Genomic DNA, 11,543 nt, shown 5'->3' on the forward strand with positions numbered 1-11,543 from the left:
ACTTGCTTATCATTGTACTTAGTGAATTTCATTATAGGACTGTTAGGTCTGTCAACGGGTGGCCACACGCGACAGCTGACTTCCCCAGTTATCAGAGCCGTCCAGCTGGATGTGCCATCTTTCCTCTCTGCCCCAAGTGCATTATCACTGCCTGGCCAGAGTGAGACCCCATGGGCCACTGCAGCCCTGCTGCTCAGGTTAATCTGGTACCAGCGGCGCTAAACTTGCCTCAGCTAGACAGTACTCCCCTTCTCCTGTCCTCTCTGCTATCTCTCTGATGATGTCTTCCAAGAGCATCATTTCTAGAAAGGCAGGTGTCACTCTCAAGTTTTGTAGGCAGCTTAAGAAGCCCGTGCAAGGAGCACAGGGTGGTGTTATTAGGGATGACTATTCTGGTCATTGGACACAAATTCTGTACAGGGTCATTTCCAGCACTGCAAAATTCCAACTGCAAAAGTTGGTTCTTCAGTTGCAGATCCAGAAACCCTAAGAGAAGGTAGTCTCATTTTTCAACTTTTATAAGGGACAATTAGATGATTGAGTTTAAATCTCATCAACTAAGAGAACATGATCAGAAAGATGCAGATTAAAAAAATGTTTACCCCCTTTATTGGAAATAGAGAAAAAATTCTTTAATTTAAAATACTGAGTACAGCTCTTGCCCCATTTCCAAAATTCTGAAAGGTAATGTTTTCAGTTTTAGTATTTTAAAAAGCACTTGTGATTTTAATTTTGATGTCCTCGTTGACCCAATATTTATTTAGGACAGAGTTTTAAAAAAATGTTCAGGTTGTTTGAGATTTTTGGCTTCACCATTTGTTACTTGCTGGCCGTCGACATATTGCCCTTTCTGACTTCCTGACTATGTGGGTCATAGAATGTCTACTTTTTGAATTCAAAAGTTGTGTTTGTAGTCAATTTTTGTAAATGATCCGTAGACAGTTAAAAAGATGGTATATTACCTGTAGGGAATACATATTATAGATCTATTAATTCTGGGCTAATATTTAAATTATTTAAATCTTCATGTCCTTATTTATTATCTACTTTAACCTGTCAGAGACTGAGACTGCTGTATTAAACATTTCACTATAATTGCTTTTCTGACAATCTTTTCAAAAAGGTTTTATTTTATATACTTCTTGTTTCATTTTATATATTTTTAAATTGCTGTACTGTATATTCATTATGAAGATACTCCATTATAAAATAATTCTCTTTTACCATATTCAGTGTCTTTGGCTTGGAATCTACTTAGCCTGATATTAATATTCTGCTCTTGACTTTTCCTTCTTTTTGCCTGATATAAACCCATTGAAAAATTTTTAAAGTTTCAGCCTCATTTTTGAGTGTTTTCTGTAAGAATCATCTGGTAGAATTTATTTTCTAATCCAATCTTAGAATTTTTGTCTTTAAAGCTTACATCATCTGTATTGATCCAAGTAGTTCTTATTCCTGTCACCTTGTTTTATGTTTACTTGTTTTGCCTTTTGCATTTGCTTTTCTTTTATATACTTTATAAAAAATATAGTAAGGAGGACTTATTTTGGAGGACGTCTTGTTTCAAATTCTGTTGGTGATTTAAAAAAATTTTTTAAAAATACCTTAAGCATATCTTTAATTTTCAAAGTTTAAAAATAAAGGAATAAATTTTGGTTTCCTGATATGTCAAACACATGCCAATATTAACTATATTAATGACTTTGGACTCAGACTATTATATACTTAGAAATATAAGACGTTAAGATTTAAAAAATTTTTCTAGATTCAAGTTGGTAATATTTATTATCGTTATTTATATTTAACTCCATAAGTTTATTTGGTTATAATGCTGATGTGTATCTTTTCACATGCTTTCTCTTTTTAAAATTTATTTATTTATTTATTTTTGGCTGCGTTGGGCCTTTGTTGCTGCACGCGGGCGGTGAGCAGGGGCTCCTCTTTGTTGCAGTGCGCGGGCTTCTCATTGTGGTGGCTTCTCTTTTTGCAGAGCATGGGCTCTAGGTGCGTGGGCTTCGGTAGTTGTGGCACACGGCATCAGTAGTTGTGGCTTGCGGGCTCAGTAGTTGTGGCGCACAGGCTTAGTTGCTCCGCAGCATGTAGGATCTTCCCGGACCAGGGATCGAACCCGTGTCCCCTGCATTGGCAGGCAGATTCTTAATCACTGTGCCACCAGGGAAGCCCACATGCTTTCTTTTTAATTCCTGAATTCTTGTTACTATTTATTGCTTTTAAATGATTACTTACTGCTTTTTTGTGTAGAAGGGCATTTGAGTGATTTTTTGGAATGGTTACTTGAGGGATATATTTTGGGTGTCTTTGAATATTTAAAAGTTTTGATCACCATTGCTCATAAAAGACCACCTAACTGGGACAAAAATTGCTAGGTCACTATTATTTTCCCTCAGTCACTTACCCTGTTCTAGGTTTTGGCATGCTACTTTATCTCTCTAGGGCTCACTTCTTATTCATGAAATGATGATAATAGACCTTGTCCCAGTTATTTCACAGAATTTTGCAAGGCTAAAATCAGAAAATGGACATGAAAGTACATTGAAACCATAGAGAGCCACTGAAATATGAGATGTTATCATTTCTCACTAACTTTAACCTGAAGTACAATGTTTTATACTTGTCTGGTTGGACTCATTTTTTATTTGCTCATCAGTCACTCCTGCTCAGCTCAGTAACCTTTTTAAAGGAGCAACTTCTCTTCTAGATCCATCCGTTAACTACAGCCTTCCTGGCCAAGCCATCTGATGGGTCGAGCCTGAAGAGGGCCTTCTTCCTGTATTTAAACTACTTTTATTTTTCTTTTATAATAGAAAAGTGATTCTTGGACACTGTGGAAAAATTGGAAATAGAAAACAACACAGAAAATAAAATGAAAAAATTAGTAACATTCAAATTAAGTCTAAAGCAATTAATTCTGAAGTAATTAATTCTTAAGTATTTCTAATACACAGGAACAACCACATTTTGACTTTTTCTTATATACACATCACCATTTTGTCCTTAAAGTTGATATTATACTGCAATGTTTTATAAGTCGATTTTAAGTACTTTTTTATTGATGTATATAACAAAGTACACCAATCATCAGTGTGCAATTTGATTAATTTTTCATGAAGTGAACCCATCTGGGTAACCACCAATGCAGAGCAGAAAGGAGAATATCACCAGCCCTTTGGACGCCTCCCATAAATCTTTCCCTGAACTACCAGTTCCCTCCCCTGGATGACCACTCTCCTGATTTCTCTACTACCCATTAATTTTGACCATTTGCAAACTTGATGTGAGCGAGCCATGCACTCTATATTCTTTTTTGTTAGCTTCTCTTGTGCAGTTTTGTATTTGTGAGGGCCATCCATGTCGTTTTTATTAGCGGTGTTCATTTTTATTGTATTCCACTGACTACACCATTTATTTTTCCTTTTTGCTATGAATGGGCTTTTGGTTTATTTCCAGTTGGGGCTATTACAGTGTTGCTATGAACATTTTCATACATGTCTTTTGGAGTAAATATGTATGCATTTTGGTTGGCTGTATACTAAGGAGTGGAATTGCTGGGTCACAGGGTATGCATATGTTCAGCTTTAGGAGATAATGCCAGGAAAGTTTTCCCAAATGTTGGTACCAGTTTACACCCCTAGAAGTGATGTATGAGATTTTCAGTCGTTGCACATACTTGTCAACTCTTGGTAATTTTAATCATTATGCTGGGTATGTATTAGCATCTCATTGCTATTTGTATTTTCATGAGATTGAAAAGGCAGAGCACTTAAAAAATATATATATATATTTATGACTATTTAGATACTTTGTTTTGTGAAGTTCTTGTTGAAGCATTTTGCTCATTATTCTATTGGGAAATATTTTTAAAATTTATTGTTAGGAATTTTAATATATTTTGGTTGGGAGTCATTTGTCAGATAGATGTATATTAATGTTTTCTTGTGTAGCTTGGGTTGTTTTTGACTCTTTTATAGGTGTCTTTGGATGAGCAGAAGTCCTAAATTTTAATATATACAATTTTCAATTATTTCCTTTATTGTTATGGCTTTTCGTGTCATGAAAAAAAGGTTTGCCTATTCCAAGTCCTAACGTTATATTCCAATACAATAATCTGGAGGCTTTAAAAATTTTTTTGACATTTAGATCTAACTTTCATCCGGGAATAATATTTATTGACTTTTAAGTATGGTGTGAGGTCATGATTTATTTGTTTTTCTCTATATTGAAAACACCATGCTCTTATGCAGTGTCACTTTTATCATAAATTTAATGACCATAAAACTGTGGGTTTGTTTCTGTGGTCACTATTCTGTTTCTTTGGTCTATTTGCATACCTTTGTACTGTGAATGTAGCTTTATAATAAATCTTGATAGCTAATGTTATAAGTCTTCCACACTAGTTCTTTGAGAATGACTTTACTACTCTTAGATCTTTCAATGTCCATCTACAGCTTAGAATTATGTTGTCAATTAGAAACAACAACTGCAACAATGAAAACCTAGTTGGATTTTTATTAGGATTGAATTGAATATACAGTTTAATTCGGAGAAAGTGATAGCTTTACCATATATAATCTTCCAGTTCACAAATATGATATGTCTGTCCATTTGTTTAGGTTTTCTCACTTTGTCTCAATAAAAGTTTTTAGTTTTTTGTGTAGAAATCTTGCATGTTTTTTGTTATATGTATTACCGGTATTTGATGTTTTTATTTGATACTATCATAAATGTTATTGTTTTTCAAATATCATTTTCTTATTGTTTTATGTTGATAATAGAAGTAAAATTGATTTTTGTATATTGACTTTGTATCCAGCAATTTTGCTGAATTTACTTTTGATTCACACAATTTATCTGTACACAACTTTGAATATGTTTTCCTTTTCAGTCCTTAAATCTTTTACTTATTTTTCTTGCCTTATTGAGCTGGCTTGGTTCTTCAGTACAATGTTGAATAGCAGTGCTGGTTGTGGGCATCATTGTCTCATTCCTGATCTCAGAGTGATATCAATTTTCACTATTTAATATGATTTTGATTGTTGGATATTTTGAGATACTTTAAATCAGATTATTGAAGCTTATTTTTTCCCAGTTCATTGAAAGTTTTATTATGAATTAGCATTGAATTTTGTCAAATGCTTAATGGGAAAGTTTTGAATTACAGATTCAGTTTTTTTAGCAGATATATGACAAATTTTACTATCTATTTCTAAAAACTTTCATCAAATTTGCAAAGTTGTGTTTTTCCAGAAAAGTGTCTGTTACATCTAAATAGCTGAACTTATCTGCATAAAGTTGTCCATAATATTCTCTGTATATATGTGTAATTATATGTATGTATATGTTCTTGCATATGTATTTAGCTCTATTTATTGACATATAATTTACATATAATACAATTCACCAATTTTAGTATATTATTTAATGAGTTTGTCTTCATCCCACTTTTCCATTGTCACATCTTGGTTTGGGTTGGCATACCTTAAGATTTTTGCCTGCTTTATTATTGGTATTAAATTGACATTGTTAAATTAGCATTTTTAGATAAATGTCTTTATTTTTAAAAATTATTTGTGATATTTGAATTTTACCAAATGTTACCATATTTTCCAAATAACAACAGTTATTTGGAACTTATTTTGTTCATTTCAGAACTCTTAATTCTATTGCTTCCCCTTTTCTTGGATTTTTTTCAATTGCCAATTATAACTTCTTTGACCCTTGAACATTTGAAAATGTTTCTCTGTTTTCTTTATAAGTACATTTCTTTTTCCTATTTAGATATAGATTTGGGTATAGAATTCGTGGCTACAAATTTTTCCTTTCAGTCTCACAAAATTTCCTTCATTTTATGTGGCAGGAAAGAAATCTGAAGGAAAAAAAAGACATTTTTTCCCTTTGTTGGTCACTTTTGTCTTGGACAGTTGGAGATATTTTTTTCTCTCTTTTGTTCAACAATCTACCAGGGTATGTCTAAATATGATTCCCCTTTCATTGAATTTTGCTTGGTACTGACGGAATTCTTTCAGCTTTAAGTTCAACTTTCTCCACCTTAGTTAAGTTTGTTTTTATTATATCTTTAATAATTGTTTTGTTCTTTTTTTCTGGTGGATTCTTACGAGCACTTGTACCTGTTTCCTGATTTCAGTTCATTGCCCACAGTATCTATTAAGCTCATTTTTTGTATTTTTCATCTCTAATTCCACTTTCTCTGCATTTTCAAAGGGTAAACTTAACTCTGCATAGCTTCTCTGTTAGTGATGCTGCTGCACTGGGGACAGGCTCATTGCATCTAATTTTCAGTTTTGTCTCAGTCTCCACTCCAGATAGTCAGGATAAGAATGTCTGCCTGTATCCTAGTTCCACTAGCTGCTCCCTCCCAGGAAAACCTTGTTGCATTAAGAAGTCCTCTTATTAGCTTTCATCAGTTTTATTCAGTAGCATGTGAAGGTAATGCTACTGAATATTCTTGATCCAAATTGTTGACATAAGTTTCAAAGAATTGGCTTCTATCTTTCTCTTGTTTTCTACTTGCCTTTAGCCAAAATCCCATTATAACATATTTGTGGGGGCTTTTCTGATATTTTTCTTATAATTAGGCTTTGCTTTCTCCAGAAGGTATCTTAATACCTTTCAAAATTCTCTTTCTATCCACAATATGTCTAGCTAAAATTCCTTGGAGTTTGTGCCTCATAGATGGTCCACTTTTTAATTTTTCCATTTCCAATAAATTTCTTCTGTATTCCTATCCCCTCCATTCCACTGGTTATTCCAGGCTGAACATGGTGATGATTTGGAGAGAGATTTAATACCTGGGCTTAGTTACTTTCTTACATTGTGATTGTAAGAGGAATTCCTGTCTTTCTAACTCCTTCTTCTTTTCATAGTGGTAACTTTATCTTAGTTGTTTTTATTTGGCCCCTATTGCCTCCATAGATTCTTTGAGTGAGTAATTTATCAACTTATTTTTCAGAAGTCATGTACATTTGACACTCTCAGTATCCTAAATGAGCACTCTAAATAGTTAACTCAGGCTTATTATAAAGTTCAACCTAAACTTTTTTAATATAGCCCATAAAAATTATGTCAGCAATGCTTAGATTCAGAGAAGAGAGAGAGTAATATAAGATGCTCAAGAAAGTCTAAAGGGACTTAGAAATGCAGAGTTATAAAATTTTAAATCTTAATGTGCCCTGAAGACAATTCAGCTCAACTTCCTAATTTTATAGGCCAAGAAAGTACAAGTGACTTTCCCAAGTATGTGAGGCTACTACTTTGAACAGAGGCAGAACTAAACTAGATATAGGAGGACACTCATTTTTTGGTCCACCCATCACATTTTTCTTCTGGATATAAAAAGCTCCATCTTTTTAGGAAATTCTTTTAGAGAATTCTCCCTCTAATCTTCTCCAACCATGTAGCCCTAATAACGGTTGAAAACTCTACTGACCTGTTCCCATGTGTATAAATATGAGTATGTGATCTAACTTAGGCCACCTGGTAACCTCCTAAAGAATTTAAAAAATTGACGTAAGGAAAGGGAGCAGTTATTCTCTGTTGGCAAAGCTGGGAAGAGTTGGGCTGCAGAAGACCATGTTTCCAACATTATGTAAAAGCTTCTTTAAGAGAAGGCAGCTGAATTCTTGAAGGTATCAACGAAAGAAAATGGAGGTAGTAGGTCTTGACAGCATTTGAGAGCCTGGTTCCAGATATCCTGTGGCCACCTAGATTCTGTACTGCCCATGGCTTGGGTACCTTTGGGCTTAAGCTGAGTATGATCTTAGCTACTTATGATCAAAAGAGTCCAAGCCAATATGTGTGCCTTTAAGAAAAGGCAGAAATTAAGCAGATGGAGAAGGGCGGGGAGGGAATTCTAAGCAGAGAAGGAGTCATGCCAAGGTTTGGAGGCCAAAATGCCATGTTGTGTTCTGACACCTTGGTAGAATTAACACCTCAGTAGGTCAAGGATGATAGGGAGTGAAAAGTAAGAAGAGTACATAGAATTGGTTCCCTGGGGTGGGAACATCTGGGTATTTCACCAGAAGGGACTCCAAAAGGGGTGGTAAAGGGTGCTACACAGGGTTACCTCACAGTTTGGTCAGGAATAGTTCCTCACATACACACGCTCTCCAGTAAGGGCAAACACTAGTGGTAAACTAGAGCAGACAAATACTGCATATTTTTCTTATCTAGCTCAACCATAAATTTCCTACTGAATTTAAAAGGAAGAAGAAACATTGACTCATCCACAGAGAGATGTAAGGTCAAAAAGAAAGGATTCACTGTAATTAAGATTGCAAAATTGCTTCAGTATCATCTCATCTTTAGAGGCTGGAATATTTCTGATTTATTGCCCTTTTAGGTCTGTGAAAATGAATCAGTGAGCTTTAAACTGTGCTTGTCTTCTAAACACTTAACCCTTCTGTAATCATTTCTTTGTGGTATTTCAATTCCTTATCTTGCGATCCTTCAGCTTATCAGTTATGTATTTTCAGTCTTCTCATTGGAGTTTATTATACTTGTATTTTATTGCACACTTCACCACATACAATTTAGTAGACTTCAGTGTGGGGTCCCTGTTAAGAAGGAAGAAAATTACTGATCCATGTAAGCCAATCAAAATTGGAACTCTGGTGTCAGACACTGTGAAGGAATGAAAACTCATCTGACTCTAGTTGTCAAGGCCCAGCTTTTTCTTTAAAATTATTCAGCAGTGCAGAGTTGGCCGTGAGACCATGGAAGGGAATGGCAAGCCTCGATATGTACAATGTGTTAGAATAATATCACTCTCTTTTCAATTCTGTCACTGCCTCATTTGTGCTCATGACTGCCTTTGAGCAGGCATTTATTGAGACCTATTTTTCCTCTCTGCCATGTAATGATAATGAAATTGTTCAGCTTGATTTCCATGGATTTTAGCAGAATGACGGAGAAAAGTGTTTTCTGAAATGAGAGTCATTTTAGCCTGGGTAATGGAAGGGAACCAGGAAGTCATTATGAGTTTCCCACAGGCCATCAGGAGTCTGATCCCTGGCCATACTTCCAGGGAAAACGCCGGTCCCTGGGAGATGATTGGCTTTGTGGTGTTTGCCTGATGTCTTATTCCCTTTAAGTTCTGCTTCCTGGCAAGGCTTTTTCTCAGATTTTCTGTTAGTGCAGTTGTCTTATAATTTCTTTCCTAGCCACATCCCCCTACTGCCCTGACTGTGTAATTCATATCAGAATCATAAACGCAAAGGAACACAGAACTGGCTGGATGTTGTTGATAGTAGAAAGAAGTGATACTCAAACTTCCAAAGCCACTCACGTAGCTTAACCAAAATTGCACTAGGTGTTTATTCTGAAACATAGCTGCAGTTGGGCCATAAATAACAAGCAGACAGCCTATTCACAGACTAAAACAGACTAAAACCTCAGGATGACAAATCTGCGATGTGTATAGAGGAGCCTGTGTCTGATGGGTAAGAGAGACATCAGAAAGGGGTTGAACTTGACCTACTGGATGGTAAGTTTTGTCTTGTACTATTGGGTTCCCAGAGAAGTGAGATAAATCTTGCCATATTACGTGCAACAAAAACTAGTGGGGAAGCACAACCAAGAAGGTTTCTAGTTTTTTAGCCATCATGAATAATTTAAGGAGACATATCTAAAAGAATGGGATTTATGTGAGTGTGTGTCAGTTCAAGTTCCCTGGGAAGCAGACACCACGATGGAGTCAGAAGTATTGATACAAAAGCTTTTTTGGGGAACTCCTATGAAGGATAAAGGGAGAGGGACCAGGAGCAGACAAGAAAAGTCTTTAGATGGCAATGCAGGTTTGACACAGGTGAAAGGAGAGAAGAAAGGAAGGAAGTTTGTGTAGGAAGTGCCTAAGACATGGGTATTATTCTAAGAGAGCCTAGGCCTATATAAGATTCCCTGTAGAAGAGTCCCATGTTGGGTAGAAATGGCCAGGATGTAGTACCCTCTGCCATGCTCTGTCATTGACCAAGATTGCATGTGTCCTTAATTCAAATACTACAGTAGATCCTGAAGACACACTTACATGGTTGCCTCATGTGAAACTCAGCTTTCTTATGCAAGTTCCAGTCTTAAAGTTTACTATATTTATTTTGTTAGAGTCATTTCGTAATAAATTTGGGGTAACAATGTTGTTAGAAGAGATATGGAGAGCATTATCCTGTCCTACTGGTATATATAAGAGTGTTGGAGTTAGCATGGGAAAGAGGGCAGGTGTTATACAACAAAAGTATTCCATGAAACTGAGGATTTTGCTTCTGGAAATGATGGCGTGGTTTATAAAAGACTAATGGTTCCACTGACAACAACTAGAAAAGTCAGAGAGGGGTAAAAAGCAAAAGTAAGTGTTTGAAAGAAGTAGGAGCAGCCAAGACAGCTTCTTTCTACTATCAAACAACAACATCTAGCCAGTTCTGCGTTCCTTTGCATTTATGATTCTGATATGAATTACACAGTCAGGGCAGTAGAGGGATGTGGCTAAGAAAGAAATTATAAGACAACTGCACGAACAGAGAATCTGAGGGACCAATATCTAAGAGAGAAGACAAGTTTACTGTGGTGAGCCAAATATTCTGCATGGTGATTTTCTCCTGGAGCACTTTTCCATTTCTTGGGCTAGAGAAAGAGGCTGAGTTGCTAAGCAGAGTTATAGGCAATCTCAAAGAGCTGGGATGGCCAATTGGATTTTGGGTCTGCTAAAGCAGCTAGGTCTTGAAGGGCCAAGGTCCCAGAGAGAAAGGAGGTACAGGGAAGTAAGTTCACACTTGGCACCAATCTTCCCCTTGAGACATTTTCTGATTCTTAAACTAGGCAGCGTCAGAGGCTATGAAGTTGAGCAGAAAGCAGATAAAAAGCAGGCTAAAGTTTTTGTTTGTTTGTTTTTGTTTTAGCTGTTTCATGATGCTAAGAAGATAAAAATTGGAGTCCAAGACCTGCCAAAGATGTGGGAACTAGTCAATACCCTAGGCTCTGAGTTGACTACACCATAAGGGCTAAGTAGACTAAGCTGTCAAAGAGTGCAAAAGTCATCTGCTCACTTCCTAACAAAGGATAGAATAAATTCACTATGGAGGAAGATAACATTGCAAGTCTACAATATTTCAATCACAATTTTTGGCATTCATATAAAGGAACAGAACAAAGAGAGAAATAGACAATAGATACAGACTTATGGATGTCCAAGCTATTAAATTTATCAGTCATACATTTTTCTTTTAATAATTATGATTGATAGGTCTAAGAAAACCGGCTACAAGATGAAAAATTTCACCAGATAATTGGAAGCTCTTAAAACAGATAAAGTAGAACTTTGAGAACTAAAAAGTACAATAACTGTAATAAAGCACCCAGTATCAGATGTATACAGTTGAGAGGATTAGCAAACTGGAAGAGAGGACAATAAAAAACATATAAACTAAAGCACAGAGAGATAAAAGGATGGAAAATGCTGAAAAGAGCACAATAACACAATTCTTTTATAACTGATATAAAAAAGGAGAAAAAAGTGA

Source organism: Eubalaena glacialis, chromosome 12 (genome assembly GCF_028564815.1).
Source record: "Eubalaena glacialis isolate mEubGla1 chromosome 12, mEubGla1.1.hap2.+ XY, whole genome shotgun sequence".
Taxonomy (NCBI): Eukaryota; Metazoa; Chordata; class Mammalia; order Artiodactyla; family Balaenidae; genus Eubalaena; species Eubalaena glacialis.